Source organism: Castanea sativa, chromosome 11, assembly GCF_040712315.1.
Source record: "Castanea sativa cultivar Marrone di Chiusa Pesio chromosome 11, ASM4071231v1".
Classification (NCBI taxonomy): Eukaryota; Viridiplantae; Streptophyta; class Magnoliopsida; order Fagales; family Fagaceae; genus Castanea; species Castanea sativa.
Window position 1 is genome coordinate 63,393,146 of NC_134023.1, and position 19,463 is coordinate 63,412,608.

General features: G+C 37.5%; 1 long non-coding RNA gene across 1 annotated transcript; it reads left to right on the top strand.

The window, feature by feature from the left end:
• The first annotated feature begins 65 nt into the window (after window positions 1-65).
• LOC142614992 (uncharacterized) lies at window positions 66-599 on the top strand. The gene is made up of 2 exons (XR_012840627.1): window positions 66-170; window positions 302-599. It is a non-coding gene; the product is annotated as an uncharacterized LOC142614992 (long non-coding RNA).
• Window positions 600-19,463: the final 18,864 nt, after the last annotated feature.

Consider the following 19,463-nt stretch of genomic DNA (forward strand, 5'->3'; position numbering starts at 1 on the left):
GTGTTCCATCCTTGTCATTTATCTGGAGCATAAAATGCTCTCTGCTGAGACCAAAACTCCATAGTAAGACAAAATATTGGTCCAAGATAGCTCATATCTCTTGCGTAGAAACTAATAAGGAAGTCTAGAAGAGTCCTTGTTTGAAGCAATGAAAACACAATATCACCAAGGTAATTTTATTACTCAGTTGATGAATAGCAATTTGACCTGCTAGACATCAATTTAATTTACTGTACATTGTGAAATTATTATTGCATTTACTATAATCTTTTCTTTCCATCATGTATCATAATATATCTAGGCTAATTTTGAAGACTTCTGGGGCCACCAGCAAGTGGTCAAATTTATGTGGGTTCTTCTGCAGTTATTCACTATCCCTTCCTACTTCATGTTATGTACAGCAAACAGGAGGATTTTTGAATAAGTCTGGCTCCACTTCTGAAGTTTTTATGCAAGTTATCTGGGCAGTAGTTTTTTTTTTTTTTTTTTCCTGTAATTATGTGAAATGTTAGTCCTGAGGTTATTATCATGTATATTGTATCAGCTGACATCTTTCTAACGATTCTGAACTATTTATGATTGCTTCTAATGATTCTGTAGCATCGGCCCAAAGTAGTTTTCTTGCATGGGGAGTTATATGCTCAGAAGAAGGCTCTTAAGAAAATGTGCAGATGTCTTTAACGAATTAGTTTGGTTTAATTTTGGGCTGGAAGATGTATGTGTATTTATCTATATTTTTCTGTGAATGTGCTCTTTTTGTTTTGGGGTCTCAGAATTGTGAGTTGAGATTGATTCATTCACACAACACCACCCCCCCTCCCCCAAAAAAAAACCACAGAAAAAAAAAAGTCAACTGCAACCACAAAGAGTTGAGGTTAAAGTGAGTTGGGGGTAATCTACTTCCCAAAAGAAATTGAGTCTTGAGGTTTTTTCTCCAGTTCTCATACCCAAGCATACATTAGAGCAGATCTACATTTTAATTTCATTTTGCATGACTGTTCAACTGGTTTCCTTATATTACATGTTCTTTTAGAAGTGGGTTCAAGTTTTCTGAAGCTGGCATATAGATTCTTCGCAAATTTTCAGGGTTCAGTGTCAGACATGTATGTTAAGAAAGTCACTGAAGTTGATACCCATATGTTGTTTTAGCTGGTATTTTTGCACCATTATCCTCTGCACTACTGTATTGCCACTCTTAGCATCCAGAGACTCATCACTTCAATCTATATCTGAGGAGCTAAGAAATCTTTCCTCACTGGAAATGCTAGACTTCTAGGAATCTGATAAAATTTAAATCTTTGTCAAAGTGGGGCCGCCAGCTTCTCATTCTAGTCTTAACAATCTGTTATTATCCTCTTTTAAAACTGCAACAAGAGCTAGATAAAAGAGAGGATTGGCCCAAAAACATATTTTAGTCCATGTCTTTTGAGATTGTTTAAGAAAAGGTAAGTGTAGTTGGGTATGGCTGCTATAATGAAGTGCAATTCCAGTTTCAGCTATCTACTTGCTTGTTCACCAACAAGTACAGTGCTAACATGTGCATTGGAGTCCCCTTCGGCTTCTATTAAGAACTTTCAGGTTTCCAATTTCAGTTCTCTCTGAGGGAATTTTAGGGTTAACTTGGGCTTCCGTTAATTATATTTTATGTTTGTCAAAACGGGTTGAATGAAGCTCAGTTTATGTTCCTGGTAGCCTTATTACAGTTTGTGTTCATATTAATTTTTGGGCTTAGTGCACATTGTTATTTTTTTTGTGCTTTCTTATGTTAGTGAAGAGTGTAGAGCTTTGATATGTGATCCACCATAGGTGGATGTTGCCCTATACAATATGTTAAGAAGCTATATTGGCTTGCCCCCAGGCCCCAGCCCCCAGCCCCATCCATAGCTGTGCAGTTTCTCTATAGATAATTTGTTAAAAATTTGCTCATGATGGTGTCTAGAGGTACATATCTAAACCTTAATATTTTATTGATTGTTCCTTAAATCTTACACTCTGTTGGGGACTTGAGGTCTAGAAAATTTCATTGGAAATCGTGCTCAGCAATTTCACCAACCCTATCATCCTGGGATCCGGATCCTCTCCATTTCTCTTTGAAATGGAGAGTGTCCATTTCATGGACAGGATCTCTTTAAAATAAAACAACGGTCTAAAAAGTGCCACGTCAATTAAAACCTAAAATGCTCCAACTCAACTATGGTTAACCTCTACTCAGTAAACCCACCTGACCTAAACAATTTTTTTTCTAAATCTCTCTCTTCTCCAACCCATCTCCAAGCTCCACTCTTTCTCAACCCTGCCATTGCCGCTGCAACCATGACCCTCGTTCCAAACCACCTTTGTCACGAGGGCCAAATCTCATAGCCCAGCATCATCAAACTGCTCTGCCGGAATCACTGCCCAGTAAGTTTCTCTCTCTGATTTTTTTATTGATAAGCTCTGTTTGGTTGCTGGAAAATCGAAGGGAAAATAAACTATGATACTGCTATTTTTTGATTTATTTGTTGGTGCTGAATTTTTTTTTTTTGATAGAATGGTTTCTTGTTGTGTGTGTGTGTGTGTGTTTTTTTTTTTTTTTTTGATTTTTTTTAAGCTTTTGGTTTTAAGCTTGATGGGGTGTTTCAGATTTTTGGGGGATTTATGGATTTTTTGATCTGAATTTGTTCTTAAAGCAATGGGATTTATGGGTTATATTTTTGATACCATGCCCAAGTTTCTTGAGACTAGGATAAGAAACACAAAAAGGAAAACCATAAGCAAAGCTTTTTTTTTTTTTTTTTTTTTTTTTTTTTTAATAAACGGCAGAAGCAAAGCTAGTTTAAGATAAAGGATGAGTGAAGAAATAATTATTGCAAAATACTCCATGTGCTTTTCATAAGTTAAGAAAAAAGACGTGAAAATGACCATATAAAAGAAAGGCATGAGTGATTTTTTAAGCACCTAGACATGAATGCACTAATTCCCCTTACAAGCTTAGAGCGTTGTCAGTTATAAGGTCAATTATATTGGCTTGAGGATGCATAGACTCAGATGTAAGATACTGTGAATGTTCAATTTGACTTTCAATTTGTTGTTAACTATTTTCTTTCTTTTACCCCCTTAAAACATGGTATTGGTTTGTGAGCAATCATCAAGATACAATCTCTTTGTTTTACTTAATTATTATAGTTCAACCAGTTGGAAATAATGGGGAAGTTTATAATATGCAGGATTGGCATTTTTTGGATATTGCTTGTAGGTTTCATCAATGCTTGATATACTTCCTGCGTTATTTTGAATCATCAATTACTGGCAAAATTTGCCAAACAGTATAATTCTGAAAAAGATTTAGGCAAACGGCATACGTTTAAAGTTTATTAGTTAGTTAGACTCTTTTTTGAAAATTGAGTACAGCAAAATCGACTTTCAGCCAAAATCAATTTTAATATACTCGACTTCCAACCAAAAATCAGCTTTGAGGTGAATAAAAAAGAAAGTCAAGTATAGTAAACTCGATTTTGGCTGAAATTTTGGCTGGAAGTCAATTTTTCTGTACTCAATTTCCAAAAAAGAGTCCAACTAACTAATAAACTTTGAACGCATGTCATCCGCCTAAAATTTTCCCAGTATTATACTGTTTGGCAAATTTTGCCTCAATTACTTGAGGGGAAAGACTGTCAAAGTGTCAGGTATTCTAGGGGACTGCATTTCATGTGTCGTGAAACTTCAGATTCTAGAGTTTTGATAACAAAAAGGACTTATATAATGAAGAGACATCCTACCAGGAAAGGGTGGGGCAAGTTGAATATCATAAGACAAGTCAAAGTGATCAAGCTGTGAGTCTGTGACTGAAAATTGCAAACCATGGCGGGAATGTGTAGTCAAGAAGTAGGAGACACACCAAGTGCAGAATTATCATTATATTATGACCTTTGTAATCAAGTGTATATTTCAATAGAACTCTTGTTATATATGTCTATGTTTCTATTTTTTATACTATTACTCTACAAGATATGGAATTACCCTCACGGAGAAATGAAAAATTTGCCGAAATATAGAGTTAAAAATGGCCCAGCCATCCTCAAACGATACAACTAAGAAATTACATAGAAAATAGAAATTCATTAAACATATTTTCATAATGTTAATAATATATCACATATATGATCACTGTTCAACTAAAAAAATACTCAAACATGTACACACAAAACCAACATCTTTAAGTATCTTCTAAGCCAATTACAAAAAATACCAAAAATTTACTACAAACTTTGCAAATAATCGTCAAAGTTGCCCTACAAGCTAGAATACATCAAATCTCAATCTTTAGTTAAACTGAAACTGAGCGAATTTTGCATTACTAACTTCAAGATACATTTTTTTTCAATCAGTCATGGGATACTTCAAAACCTTTTCTTCAAAACAAATAGGCAAAAATTAGTGCATGGAACTTCGCATAAAGCTTGCACTTGATTTCTTGAACACTTGTACCCCTCTTTAGACCTTTTCCAAGGTTAGGCTGCGCCAACTCATTTTCTACAAAAAGAAAAATCAAATGCATTATGTACATCAGAAGGGGAAAAAATCCACAAAGAAAAATTTCTCAAAAATCCATACCATCAAGTCAAAAGCTCTACATTTGTTTAGCAAATACACTGACAAACTTCAAGTGGTCCATATACTTAGTCATGAAACTGAACTAACATAAGAACATAAGCATTATCTTCTATTAAACATACCTTCTATTTGAAAAACTGAACCAACATAGGAACAAAAGCAATATCTTCTACCAAACATACCTTCTATTTGAAGGGGAATTGGGTAAGAAGCTAAGCAAAATTCCAAACACTTTTGCGTAAAAAGAACATGAGTTCAAAAAGGCTTGTTCCTACATGCACATTGCATCAAGCCTGAGCCTTGAGTCCAATAAAAGTTTTTAAAATTATAGTACTTATTGAAACTTACAAAATGAAAAAGGCCATTTAATAATAAAAATTTAGATGACACATATTTCTGCTTTTATATGCAGCAAGCCAAATGTTCAATGTTTCAAACCCTTCACACAAGCATTTTGACCTATCAACTCAAAAGCCCATTTAATAATGTGATGCATACAAACATTACAAGATCAACTGAAATGGATATTTGATTTAATATTATGCTTACCAAAAAACAAAAGCAGTTCAAGATCTAATTCTAAGAATAGGTAATATGTTAATTAAAAAGTCAAGCACTAGCTAGCTATGATACATTGGGCATATGGTGCAATGTAGAAATATGATGCCAAGCTGCAAAAAATGTTATGATACAAATTTAGTTGAGAATTCTGCAAAATACGACTGATACACAAGTACTATTGAGGACAGAAATTTCTACAAGGTAAGTAAAACTTAAAAGAATTGTTACTGCATAGAATTCAAGTGGTTCAGCCAGGAATTAGACAGAAATTCAAAGAAGCACCTTTTGCATCAAATCAACCATATTTTGTCAATGAAAGCAAAGGTTTAACTCAGCTTACAAGCTAAAATGAGAAAAGGAAATGAGATTTTGATGATGAAAGATTTGTCATGATAATGAGCAGCAAGAGTTTGAAATTAGGCCAAGTAGAGCCAAAATTATTCATTCCACGGCAGAGCATTCTGACAAATTTTAATCCCGAAGCTCAAACCAACAACTAATAAAACCACACAAAAAAGAAACCAAATTCAGCACCATTAAAAAAAAAATATATATATATAGCAGTATCATAGTTTTTTTTTTTTTTTTTTCCATTGTTTTTCCAGCAACCAACAAAGCTTTTTAGTAAAAAACTCATAGAGAGGGAAAACTTACTAGGCAATTTCTGCGCCGACGGAGCAGTCCGACGATGCTGGACTAGTGTGAGACTTGGCCCACGCGATAACGGTGGCTAGGCATGAGGGGTCATGGTGGCAGCGGAAATAGCAGGGTTAAGAGAGAGAGTGAAGCTTAGAGATGAGTTGGAGAAGAGAGAGATTTTGAAATTTTTAGAAAAAATGGGTTTGCTGAGTAACCACAGTTGCGTTGTTGAGTTAGGTATTTGTATTTTAATTGACGTGGCATTTCTTAGATCGTTGATTTATTTCAAAGAGATCCTGTCCATGAAATGGACACTCTCCATTTCAAAGAGAAATGGAGAGGATCCGGATCTATCATCCTGGGAACACCATTCCCCCTCCTCATGTGGCTAATCTTGATTAGTTTGTTGAGAGTACATAGCTGACCCCAAAAAATTTATATATATAGAGGTATTGTCAACTATATATGCTGACTATGTTGAATCATTTGTTGCACGTTTTGCATTTCACTTGCTCAAGTGTACTCATTCTCAAGGACCTGTTCTAAGCATCTTGGTTACTCTGCCATGTGACGGTGTTTCGGTAATCCTCCAATAAACAAGTTTGGACCGTACAGCTTTTGTCTTTAAGGGAAATTCACGTTCCCATGGACGGCGGCAACTATTGATGCAATTGGTTGCATGCACAACTTGTTAATGATTCTTTTTTTTTTTTGATAAGTAACTTGTTAATGATTCTTTCAAAATCAAGAAGTGAATCTAGAACACCAATGTGGTCTCAACCATCCACACTTCGAAGCTTAATGTCAAAGACAAGTTTTTCTTTGATAAAAGCCATGGAATTATCTATTTTTTAGGAGATTTCTTATGCCGCCTTGTTACTTGATTTTCCTACATTTAAAGGACGTTTTAGGAGGCTATTGATGGAAAACCATTCCTTCAATCCTGTAGCCATGATTGATGATAAGTAATAGTTTGTAAATGTTGAGATGTAATTCATGGAGTGTGGTTGAATTATTGCAAACTTAACTATGTAATTATATCCAAAAACTTTATTTGCAAAATTGAACCTAGGAAATGGGAACTCTAACCCATTTTAAGGTGCAATGCTACTACCACCCTACTATCTCTCAGCTTTGTATTTAAGCTGATCTTGCCCATTGGAGATCTCAAAGAATTTTCTCCAGATTTGGCGGGTATGGTAATGAAAGAAAATAAGTACAGGATTGATTCAATGGTTGTTACACATTATTACTATGATGGAGAGGATTTTCATACGTGAGAATATTATAAATTTCTGAAGGTTTTTTTTTTTTTTTTTTACCTATTATCTTGTACTCTCACAGCAAACTTCAATTAGTCTATTATTTGTACAAGTAAGAAGCAACTTAATTAGTTTTTGCCAAGATTCTTGACATTTTATTGGTTGGCATCTCCTAGTGTTTTCAATAAAAACATTTAGGATTCAAATCTCTCCACGTCTAACTCTCAAATTTTTTAAAAAAAAAAAAAAAAATCTAATTTTTGAACCTTTTAGAATCCTTACTAACCGAAGTTGAATGCCACTCTGCATAATAAATCTTGGACCAACTCTTGATATTGAATTAATCAATATTGCTGCTTTAAAAGTCCTTAAAGATGTAAAGGTGTCAACTTATTGCACTTCTTCTTCTCAAAAAAAAAAAAAAAAAAAATTTATTGCACTTCTTTGTTACTTCATGGCTACCATATAAAAGCTAGCAATATTCCTATATAGGCTATAATTTTAACCAGTCCAAAGATCTTATTATTGTTGTACGATCCACTCGAAGCTCTAGGAAAGATGAGAAGCTTAAGTAGGAAATTGTATTGAGCCTAAACAGTTGTTGCACCAGTGCAACCATTAGCCGTATGTTTAGGTGGATTAAGTCACTCCTTTTTGAGATTAAAGATATTAAAAACAAAAAGTGCTTGTTGTTATATTGCTTACCACGTAATGCAAGCTCCAAATAATGATTTGATGTAAAAGTCTTTTGGTTTCACTATTTTCAATGAAAGTATGAATTTCTCTCTCTCTCAAAAAAGGTGAAAAAAAAATTACACTTTTTCACTCTAAATTACCTACCTATTTTACACATATTATTTGTACTACAAAAGTCTATGATCGGCTCTCCAAACTAAAACCCATTTAAGACTTCCTCCCATCACTTTCTTAATTAAGTATAATAAAATGTAGTATTAAAAGACCAGTTTACTTTTTTTTTTTGGGTAAACAAGGGAGTTTATTAAAGATCAACCAGGAACAATTTCACAAACATTAGGATAGCCTATTATGATACAAACCCAGAAAATCAAAAAGCAAAAGGGGGTTAACAACAGTTGGGGGAGCAACAAAACGTGATCCACCATCAGAGGAAAAGGCTTCTAGTTTCACTAAAGTATCAGTGCAGAAGTTTGCCTCTCTAAAGCAGTGCGACACCTTAACCTGAGGCAGCTGTAGCAAGATATCCCTGTAATCATCAACAAGTCCAAAAAAGTCCCCGTTAGACCTACAATTGCTAGAAATAAGGGAAATTGCTGTTGTTGCATCAAGCTCGACTTCTACCGCTTGGGCTTGGATATCAACACACAAAACCAGTCCCTCTCTCAGACCCCACAATTCTGCTGCAAGGCTTGAATTCGTAGCAATCTTTTTGTAAAACCTGCGACCCACTGTCCATTGCTATCCCTGATAAGTCCTCCACATCTAGCAAGCCCACTAGCACTATTAACTGAACCATTAGTGTTCAACTTATACCACCTAGCAACTGGTTTGGTCCATTTTACTTCCTTCAAACCCAAATCTTTCTTGTCGGACTGATTGGCAACACAATATATGAACTCTCACACCTGCATTTCAACATGCTTCACCAGATTTGGGTTGCAAGCACAGTTTTTGAAAGCTTTGTGATTTCTTTGGAACCAAGGGTTCCATATTTCGAGGAAGAACTGGTACCAGTTATAATCTTTGTCAACTGTTGGGCTAGAGCTTTTGGCATTTAACAGGAGCCAGTGGTCAAGATCCAAAGAAAAGTAGAGCTAGAGTTTAAGGGGGCAGCCTGCCAATCTCCAGAAGCTTTGAGCTATGGGACATTCCCTCAACACATGCAAAATGCTTTCTCTCTCTTCAGGGCATGAATCGCATCGTCCTAGCCCATTAATGCCTTTATCACTAAGGACACTTTTCACGGGGAGGCTTTGGTGGAGACACTTCCATAGAAACATTTAGTTAGGGGAACCCTCTTTGCCTAAGCCAACAAATAGACATTTTTTGGGTCGAAATTGCCATTAAGATTAGAAGTCCAGCTCCAATGGTCTTCTCTATCCGAGAATCTACGAAGGGGGTGGATAAAATTGCATTCTTAATATCTTAAGGCAGATCAAAAGACAGGCAACTTAGGTCCCAGCATCCATCTAATATTTTATCTCTAACCAAAAGATTCTCCTCCCCTCTAGTTAGGGGGCCTTCTAACAATGATCTCAAACATCTTGCATTAAGCCATTTATTATGCCAAAAGCTCAGATTGCTATTGCTCCCTATAATCCGCTTAGAGCCCAACTCACAAATAGCCTCGCCTTTCTTAATAGCAGTCTAAACCTAAGAGTGAGCCCTTTCTTACTTACTCCCCGAGTCGATATTTCTTGCGCAAAACTTGATAGGACATATGTGAATCATGTTAGGAACATATGTCAATATAAAATTGGCTAATCCTTTGACAAAATGCACTTTACTTGTAATTGGGTAGATTTAGGATGTGTTTAATACTTCAAGGAACAAGGTTTCAAGTTCAAGTGTTAAAGCCATACAAATCTGTCCAAGAATCAAATGAAGAAGTGCTGGATTTTAAAGCTCGACAACTAATATCTATCGAGGCTTAAAAGGCTGTTCTAGCCAGATGCTCGACAGCTTCTCGATAGATAACCTATCTGTCGAGGTTTATAAAAATCAGTTTTTCAGATCTGATTTCACTCCAATCCGTGAATAGATGTTTGAGCTTTCTTTTCTCACAACCCTAAACATATATAAGGATTATTTTAAAGGCCGTCAAAGGTTGCACAGTTGCACAAGTGTAAGGCAACGTTTTGTTCATGCAAATTCTGACTGGAGATAGAATTTTCCCTAGTTCATCTTTCTCTTGAAGAAGCTGCTGTGTTTGTACATCGTAAAGTTTTGTAACCAAGGAACTTTGTGATCTTCATCGTGTTGATGAACTGAAGAAATTTGTAACTAACATCCTTCTTAAGTTGGTAATTAAGTCGCATACTGGGATCCGCGAATCTATTGGTTAGTCACGTACTAAGAGCCGTGCATTGAAAATGAGAGATTGTCACTACAGAACAAGTCCAATTGGGTATTGGGGTAAGGGTTCAACTGTAGGTTGGTATAAGGTACTGGGATTCCTTTACTTGTAACCGTTTGTTGTGATAATAGTGAATTATCGGGAGTGGTGACCTTAAAATCACCCAGTGGGGTTTTTGTCGTATAGGTTTTCCCCATTCGTAAACAAATCACCGTGTTAATTTATTTTCCACTGCATTTTACTTAGTTGGTGATTTGTTTGTGCTGCAACACATATTGTATGTTAATTTGATTAATTAATCAACTTGGCTAATTAATTGGTTAATTCATCACAAGGGGTCAATACACTCTTGGCCTATCAAGTGGTATCAGAGCAGGCACACTATGATTAGGGTTAATCTTTGCTGTGAGATCCATTAACCCCTGTTTGTCATGGATAGAGGACAGTCTCTTATTATACCTCCTTTATTTGATGGTACTAACTATGCATACTGGAAAGCACGCATGAGAGCTTTCTTGCAGTCATTAGATGAAAAGGTGTGGCAAGCTGTGGAGATAGGCTGGACCAAGCCAAAGGAAGCGTTGGCCGATTGGGATGATGCTAAGATCAAGACGACTAACTTCAACAGCAGGGTATTGAATGCTTTATTCAGTGCAGCCATGAATGAGGAGTTCAAGAAGATATCCTCTACTGAAACTGCAAAGGAAGTATGGACTATCCTCTAGACAACCTATGAAGAAACCAAGGCTGTCAAGGATTCGAAACTTCAAAGACTTACCACAAGCTTTGAAGAGATTAAGATGGAGGAGGATAAGTCATTTGATGAAATCTATGCCAAGCTTAAGGAAATAGTGAACTCAGTCTTTAATCTTGGGGAAACCATTCCCGAACCCAAGATTTTTAAAAGATGCTTAGATCTATACCTGAGAGATTTCATGCCAAGATCACCGCGATTGAGGAATTGAAGGATATTGACAAAATTTCTTTGACAGAATTGGTTGGCAATCTGCATACCTATGATCTAGAATCGAGAAATCGAGTAAGAGCAAGAGTATGGCACTGAAGGCCAAAAGCAATGACACGGATAAGTCTTCAGATGATGAAGATTCTAAAATGAAGTCTTACATCACTGGGCAATTCAAGAAGTTCATAAAGAATGCCAATGGAAAGGGCTTTGACAAAGACTATAGGCAATCTAGTTCTTCTCAATTTAAGAGACAAGACAAAGGAAAGAAGGATGCTAGGGATGGCGGTCAGTACACTGTTCCCTCAAGACCAAAGTGCTTTGGGTGTCAAGGCTTCGGTCACATGAAACAAGAATGCTCGACATATCTCAAGACTATTGGGAAAAGTAAGGCACTTGCTGCTATCTTAAGCGACACCAAGTCTAAGGATGATTCTGATAATGAGGATGATGAAATTCTAAATGCCTTCACTTCCACTATAAATCCTATTGAGAGGATTGTTGAAGATGTGGATGAAGAAGAGGACTTGGTGGAGTCTAAATTTGAGAAGATGGATGAACAAGATGACATCCACATCGCCTATGCAAAATTATACAAGGTCTCGAAAAAATATGAGAAATTGTATAGGTTGGCCACCAAGAAGCTCAGTGATGTGGAGCTTGAACGAGAAGAAATCTCCACAAAGTTTGATAAAGAAAATCAAACCATTGGAGCACTGAGATTTGAGAATAAGTTCTTGGCTGAGAGAACCAAAAAGCTTAAAGCAGAGCTGTTTCAAGTCAGAGCTCAACTTCAGAGGATTTCAAGTGCAAAGCTTGACGAGATGCTTAGTTTTCAGAAATCTGCTTCCGATCGAACTGGTTTAGGGAATGATTTCTCTTCTCCTAGTATTGCTTCTGCTAGTACTACTATTTTTGTTTCTCATACTAATAATGTTGAATCTGAGAACAATGATGTGAAAAATGTGTTAGTTAGTGAGAACATAGACAAGGGTAAATCTATCTTAGGAGCACCCCCTAAGCTTGATAAGAAAGAGATTAAGAACCCTAGGGCTAAGAAGGGAAACACTCAAAAGCCTAAATAGAAGAAGCAGCATCTCTATTATCATTGTCGAGCAGCTGGACATACTCGACCTAATTGCCATAAGTGGTTAGCCACTTAACAGAGCAACAGTATGATCTCATCGAGAAACCAGAATCAGTTTCCAGCCTCATTTGCTCCTCTTGGATATCTACTCAAAGCCCTCATGTTCCTTTCGAACTTGAACGGTTTCAACTCTTCCCCCTCATCGCTGGATCCAGGGTTTGCAAAATGGAAAAGTTCTTCCAAGGTGTGGAAGGAAAAAGGCTCCAAGTGATTTAGTCACTTTTTCTCTCTCTACCCTTCTTGTTTTTGTTTTTGTATTACTTGTGTGTTTTGCTTTCTTCCTTTTGAGTCAGTCTAGTTTTATGCATTTCTTTGTTTAACATATTTTTGTTTGTTTATTTTCAGTTTTGATTTATTTTGATTTTCATAAAAATCAAAAAATAATTGAAAAAAAAAAAAAAAAACAGTGTGTGTTTGTGTACATTGGTACTTGTGTACCTTGGATGACCATTGAAACAAAGTTTTCTAAACTTTATATCTTTTGTAGCTTAGATGACCATCTTGATACACAACTAAGCAAGTGAGCTTTGTGGCTCGTGTTTGTGATGAGTAAGATTAAGTAATCTCTTGTACTTAAAGCTCGTATCACTCTTTTTGACGGGAAGAACTAGAAAATCCTAAGAGAAAGACATAAATAACCATCTCACCACTGTTGCCCGTCAATCATGAAATGACATCAGTATGCTTCGGCATAACAAAAGTGTAATGTCAAAAGCTTAACATAATTGGATATTTCTTTTCTCTCTCTTATATGCTCATGCATGATATGCTTAAAAGAAAAATAAAAGCAAAAAAAAGAATCAAAATGCTTTATATATGATTGCAAGCATGTCTTCTAGGAGATGTGAGAGTTATAGGATGTATCTCAAAGGTAATAGTCTCCATCAAACAATCATGATTGTGTGTGAGTTAAAGTGGTTTTCTCATATCTCAAATCTTCATAACATGTAGACACTTATGCAATCTTGCGATGTTTTCACACACAACACGCAATGGTTTTTGCTACTCTTAATACATGTGCAGGTACAATGTGATTTGGCCATCACAAGGAATACATATGTTAATTTATGCTTACTAAACTGTCTTAACTTGTTTTTGAAATATAAAATTGGTTACACTTATTTAATGCGTGTGTGTGTGTGTGTTTTGGATCTAAATGCTTGACATTTTTTTCTTGATGAGGGATGATTTTGAGAGCTTAAAATGTTGGTTGGATCTTTGGTTGAGTAGCATGTTTGATTGCATTCATGTCTATATTTTTCTCTTCTTTGAAAAACTGTTTTTAAGAAATCTCAACAGCTTCTCGATACCTCTCGACAGCTAGACTTTCTATCGAGACCTTTGACCTTCTTTTTATAGCATTCTCGATAGCTACACGATCCATAGAGGAAGTTTCTGGATGCTTGATAGCTTCTCGATCCATCAAAGTTCATTTGCTGTGGACACCTCTCGACAGATCCTCGATAGCTAATTCTCGCATTTTAAAGGTCGACACCTCTCGATCCATCGAGCTTTATGATTTTCTATATATATGCTTCGGCGTGATTTTCTCTCATTTCTCTCTGATCTCTCTCGACAAAAAATCACATCTCTCTCTCCCAAACACTTCTCTATCACACTCTTCATCTTCCCCACTCAACCTTCGGTCTATTCATTGCATTTTTCACTAGTATGATCTCTTCTCTAGCCTTTAATAATACATTTCATGCTTTTTGACCTGGATTTTGGGATTTTTTTTGAAAATTTTTGGGGTTTTTCAAAATTGATGAAGTTTTTGCTTCACATCTACATTGTAACAATGTTTCATGCATTTTAGATGTGTGTTTGCTTTGTTGCAATGATGTGTGTTGGTAGGTTTGGATTGGGTTGAGCCCATGATGTTTTCAAGTTTGCATGTCACATGTTCATGCATTTTTCATGCATACATACCTTCAATTCTTTATATTCTTATATATTGTTTTGTTTGGTGCTTTTCTGCATGTCTCTCTCTCTCCCTCTCTCTTTCTTGCATTAGTCTGCTTTATGGCACCTAAACGCAAATCCACTCCGTCCCAGAACCCTCTTCGTTCTGGGGCATTTTCTTCTTCTGACACCACTCCTTCTCACGTACGGTTCCGTGATGATAAAGCCCGTAAGGACTTTTCGGAGAACTTTTCTTGATGAGGCATTCATTCTGAAAGCCAAGTCATTCTATCAGATTTTTCTGATACTGACCTTCCCACTGTCATCTATAGTCAGGGTTGGGGGTCACTGTGTGACATCCCGGTCACTTGTCCCTCCGTGATCATACAGGAGTTTTACTCCAATATGCATAGATTCGATATTTCTGTACCTCATTTTGTCTCTCACGTTCGAGATACGTGCATCGAAGTTACTCCGGATATTGTATCCAAGGTACTACACGTTCCTAGGGTAGCTCATCCTGACTACCCTAGTTGCAATCGTCTGAGGACTCTGTCCAAAGACGAACTCTCGCCTCTATTTTATGAGACACCTTCATCTTGGGGTGACTATCAAAACACCCCTTGCTCGGGTTTTGCAAAAGGTCTGAGGTTCCTTAACATGGTGATGACATTCATTCTCCATCCATTGTCTCACTATAACTCTATTACAGAGCCTTGTGCTCGATTTTTGTTATTCCTCTTAGTGGACATTTCTATTGACTTTCCTTCTCACTTCATTCTATCCCTTATAGATGTCTATAGGGATACGACAACTCGTGATAAGCTCATTTTTCCTTCCACTATCACAAGGCTTCTTCGCCATTTTTTTGTCTCCTTTCTTGAGTCTCCTCGTTTTACGGTTATGAGTGCCATAGACGCTGCTATCGTTAGACGAAGTGAGGCCCCAGCTTCGACCGAGGAGGCCATAGACCGAGATGGCGACTCCTCTAGCTTCTTCCACTCCATCCACCTCCGCTCCCTTTTCGTTTGCAGATGGAGTGACTCTCGAGGCCATCATGGCACAGCTTGTGCGAATGGATGCTCGCGTTGACACACTCTGTGATGAGTTGTGTCAAGTGAACACCTGTGTGACGATAGGCTGCCATGGGTGGTTTCACTGCTTATACTTCTCCATCTCCTTCGGCTTCAGAGGATGAGAGTGATGATGGCTCCGACAGTGATGATGCTGATGAAGACGATGGTGCTAGCTCACCCAGTGATGATGAGATGTCTACTTGATTTACTTACCCTTTGTCACTCGTGACAAAAAAGGGGGAGTAGTTTTGATATGAGAGTAGTCATATACATAGGGGGAGAGTTAGTTAGTATAGGAGATTTTTGTTAGGGGGACTGTTTATACTTTGAGGGATGTAGTGAGGACTTATGTATTTTTTTTTCTTCTTTTAGAGATACATTGTTCTTACATTGTGATAGCAAACCTTGTACTTATGATGTTATATATATATATATATGATGAGGTTGTTATTATAGTTCTTTCACTTATCTTTACATGTGTTGTTTCTTTTCTCTCTTTATGCACATGCTTCTTATATATTGTATGCAATCTTTTATTTCTGTTTCACACTAAGATGCTGAGTTTTGTTTAAAGTGTTTCAGAAATACAGGTTGTCAAAGTCTTCTTACCATGAACTCTCTTCTTGCAAAGTTTTTCAAGAGTTTATGTTAGGATAGATTTTATTGTATTCAACAAGTGAGTATGAGTTGAGTGATTTATGACTCCTTTCATGTGTTCATTTATTTGTTGTGGTTTTGTCACGGATTGCCAAAGGGGAGATTGTTAAGACATATGTGAATCATATTAGGAACATATGTCAATATAGAATTGGTTAATCCTTTGACAAAATACATTTTACTTGTAATTGGGTAGATCTAGGATGTGTTTAATACTTTAAGGAACAAGGTTTTAAGTTTAAGTGTTAAAGACATACAAATCTGTCTAAGAATCAAGTGAAGAAGTGTTGGATTTTAAAACTCGACAGCTAGTATCTATCGAGGCTTAAAAGGCTGTTCTAACCCAATGCTCGACAGTTTCTCGATAGATAAGCTATTTGTTGAGATTTATGAAAATCAGTTTTTTAGATCTGATTTCACTCCAATTTGTGAATAGATGTTTGGGCTTTCTTTTCTCACAACCCTAAACATATATAAAGATTATTTTAAGGGTCGTCAAAGGTTGCACAAGTGTGAGACAAAGTTTTGTTCATACAAATTCTGACCGGAGACAGAATTTGCCCTAGTTCATCTTTCTCTTGAAGAAGCTGCTGTGTTTGTACACCGTCAGGTTTTGTAACCAAGGAGTTTCGTGATCTTCATCGTATTGATGAACTGAAGAGCTTTGCAGCCAACATTCTTCTCAAGTTAATGATTAAGTTGCGTATTAGGATCCGCGCATCTATTGGTTAGTCATGTACTGGGAGCCGTGCATTGAAAAGGAGAGATTGTCACCACAGAACAAGTCCAATTGGGTATTGGGGTAAGGGTTCAACTGTAGGTTGGTATAAAGTACTGAGATTCCTTTACTTGTAACCATTTATTGGATTCTCGGGAGTGGTGACCTTAAATTAAAATCACCCCATGAGGTTTTTGCCGTGTAAGTTTTCCCCATTCGTAAACAAATCACCATGTCAATTTATTTTCCGTTGCATTTACTTAGTTGGTGATTTGTTTGTGCTGCCATGCATATTGTATGTTAATCTGATTAATTAATCAACTTGGCTAATTAATTGGTTAATTTATCACAAGGGGTCAATACATTCTTGGCCTATCAAAACTTCAGCCCAGCCAGCTTCTCTACAGTGATGCAATCTCCAACACAACTTAGCAGCTAGATTCAGATTTCTTCCCTTGGCCTCTTGAAGGCCCAGACCACCTTTTGCTCTAGGTTTTGTGACTTTCTTCCAGTTAACCATATGAATTTTCTTGACCAAATCAGTAGAACCCCACAGAAAGTTCCTATTCATTTTGTCCAAGCTATTTAGAACTCTAGAAAGAAGCATGCATCCTTGCATTACATAAGAGGGGTTGGCCGAGATGACTGCCTGTGACAGAACAACTCTAGCTAACAAAGATAGCATGTTCGCCTTCCAACCCTGTAGCTTTGGTTGGACTCTCTCAATGACAAAGTTAAAGTCTTGAGAAGAAGCACCCTGATGTTTAAGAGGGAAGCCAAGGTACTTGCTAAGATTGGGAGTGGACCTTGTACCAAGCACCTCACACATCTCACTATGATGCTCTGAACTGATGTTTGAAGAGAAATATACCTTGGATTTTGAGAAGCTAACCTTTTTCCTTGATAGCTCACAGAAAGTGTCCAAGGCTTCCCATATATTACAGCAATTCTTCATGTCAGTTTTGGCAAATAAAAGCAAGTTGTTGGCGAAGAATAGATGGGAGAACTCGGGACCATTCCTAGAAGTTTTCATAGGGTCCCAAAGCTTAGCACTACACTTCTCCAAACTATGATACCCAAGCAGCTCCATGCACATAATAAACAGATAGGGGGACAGTGGGTCCCCTTGTCTGATTCCTCTAGAAGGCATAAAAGACTCCAACTTCCCCTTATTGAAGAGCATTGAAATGGATGAAGTTGAGACACAACTCATAATAAGCTTGATGAGGTGCGAAGGAAATCTATAGAGCTTCAGCATATCTCGTATAAAATGCCATTCCAATCTGTCATAGGCTTTTTCCAAGTCTATCTTTATTGCCATGAACCCTGCCTACCCTTTCTTCAAACTCATGGTATGAATGAGTTCCTGGGCTATGATCATATTATCAACCCCCATTCTTCCTAGAACAAAGGCGGTTTGGAGAGGGGATATGAGATTAGGGAGATAAGGCCTCAATCTCTTAACTATCATTTTTGTGACGACCTTGTAAATAGTGTTGCACAGGCTGATGGGTCTAAAGGAACCCAAATTATTAGCCCCAAATCAACCATACCACATGTATCCAAAAACCCTTTGAACAATTGTACACGCTTGGGGTTAAGGGGGTTTCCCCCAAGTTTGTCATGATTGGATAATAGTTCGTTATAGTCCCCTAACATAAGCCAGGGTAGATGGTGGAGCGATGCAACATTTTCTTAATTTTCCCAAAGCAACTTTCTTTCCTTAAACCCGGCGCTAGCATAATTGAAGAGAGAAACTAGAAAAGGTTCGAGGCATGTACCTTAAGCACGACATGAATTTCCTGTTCCATCTTTGCTTGTTAAGTGACCTCCATAGTGTCAGAGTTCCACAAAAGCCAAATACCTCCTGAATACCCAAAAGGGAATTTGCATGGATAGCTTCATCAAAAGGGAATGTATCAGTAATTTGCTTTGCCCTATCCCCACCTACTTATGTCTCCGTAACAATCACCAGATCTGGAGAATGGGCATTAACCAAATCAAAAAGAACACGCTGGAAATGAGGGTTTAAAGCCCCTCGACAGTTCCATAAAAGGACATTCATTGGATAGGATTGGGTGGGGTGAGGTGAGGGCCAGTCTCATAGGGACTTTGGGCTCCCATCTTGCTTAACACCTTCCATTTTGTCTCCCTTAGGATTTTCCTAGGGAATACCTCCCCCTTTCCCATGATTATTGCATGCTCTAGTATCCCCAATGGATATTCCCTTGAGCTTATCAAAAGGTTGAGTGGTGGGAGTGGGCAGACACTTGCAGCAACATCTTGTTCCTCATATTCCCCTTGCAGCCCACCGCAACTATCCTAGAGTTCAACGTTCTTCTTTCCACGGCTTTTTCTGGGCTGTTTGATTCTCTCAAGCTTCACTCTAGAGAGAGAGGCGATAGCGCTCTCCACTCAAAAATCTTGGCTTCTGCTTCTGTTAGCCTGTCCGAGGGGAAGACCCACTAAGGCTATGTCCATTCCATCCATGCCAGATTGCTTAGGGGGAGCATCCCTGACTTTTGACTTGTCAGCGTCAAAGGAAAAATGTGGCTCCAAGCTACCATCTCAGCCTGATCGAACCAACCCCATATCATCGTTGGACTTGCTTTTATTTGAGTCATCATCTCCTCTGATAAGGCCATTACCTTCCCCTGGCGAAAAAGTTTCCACTAGTGCTTGCTTCTTTCTTCCATGAGGGCTACCTAAACTCTCCCCTTTCCCACTGGATTTACACACAGAAGAAGAACCATGCGACTTCTCACCTTTAGATGAACTAATCTCACTAATCTTGAGGCCAGAGGTATTAGGGAGGAACCCAATCCCTGCAGCAAAGGAGAGGGAGACATTAGAAGATTGATTCGAGGGGGTATCCCGAGGAGAACCAAC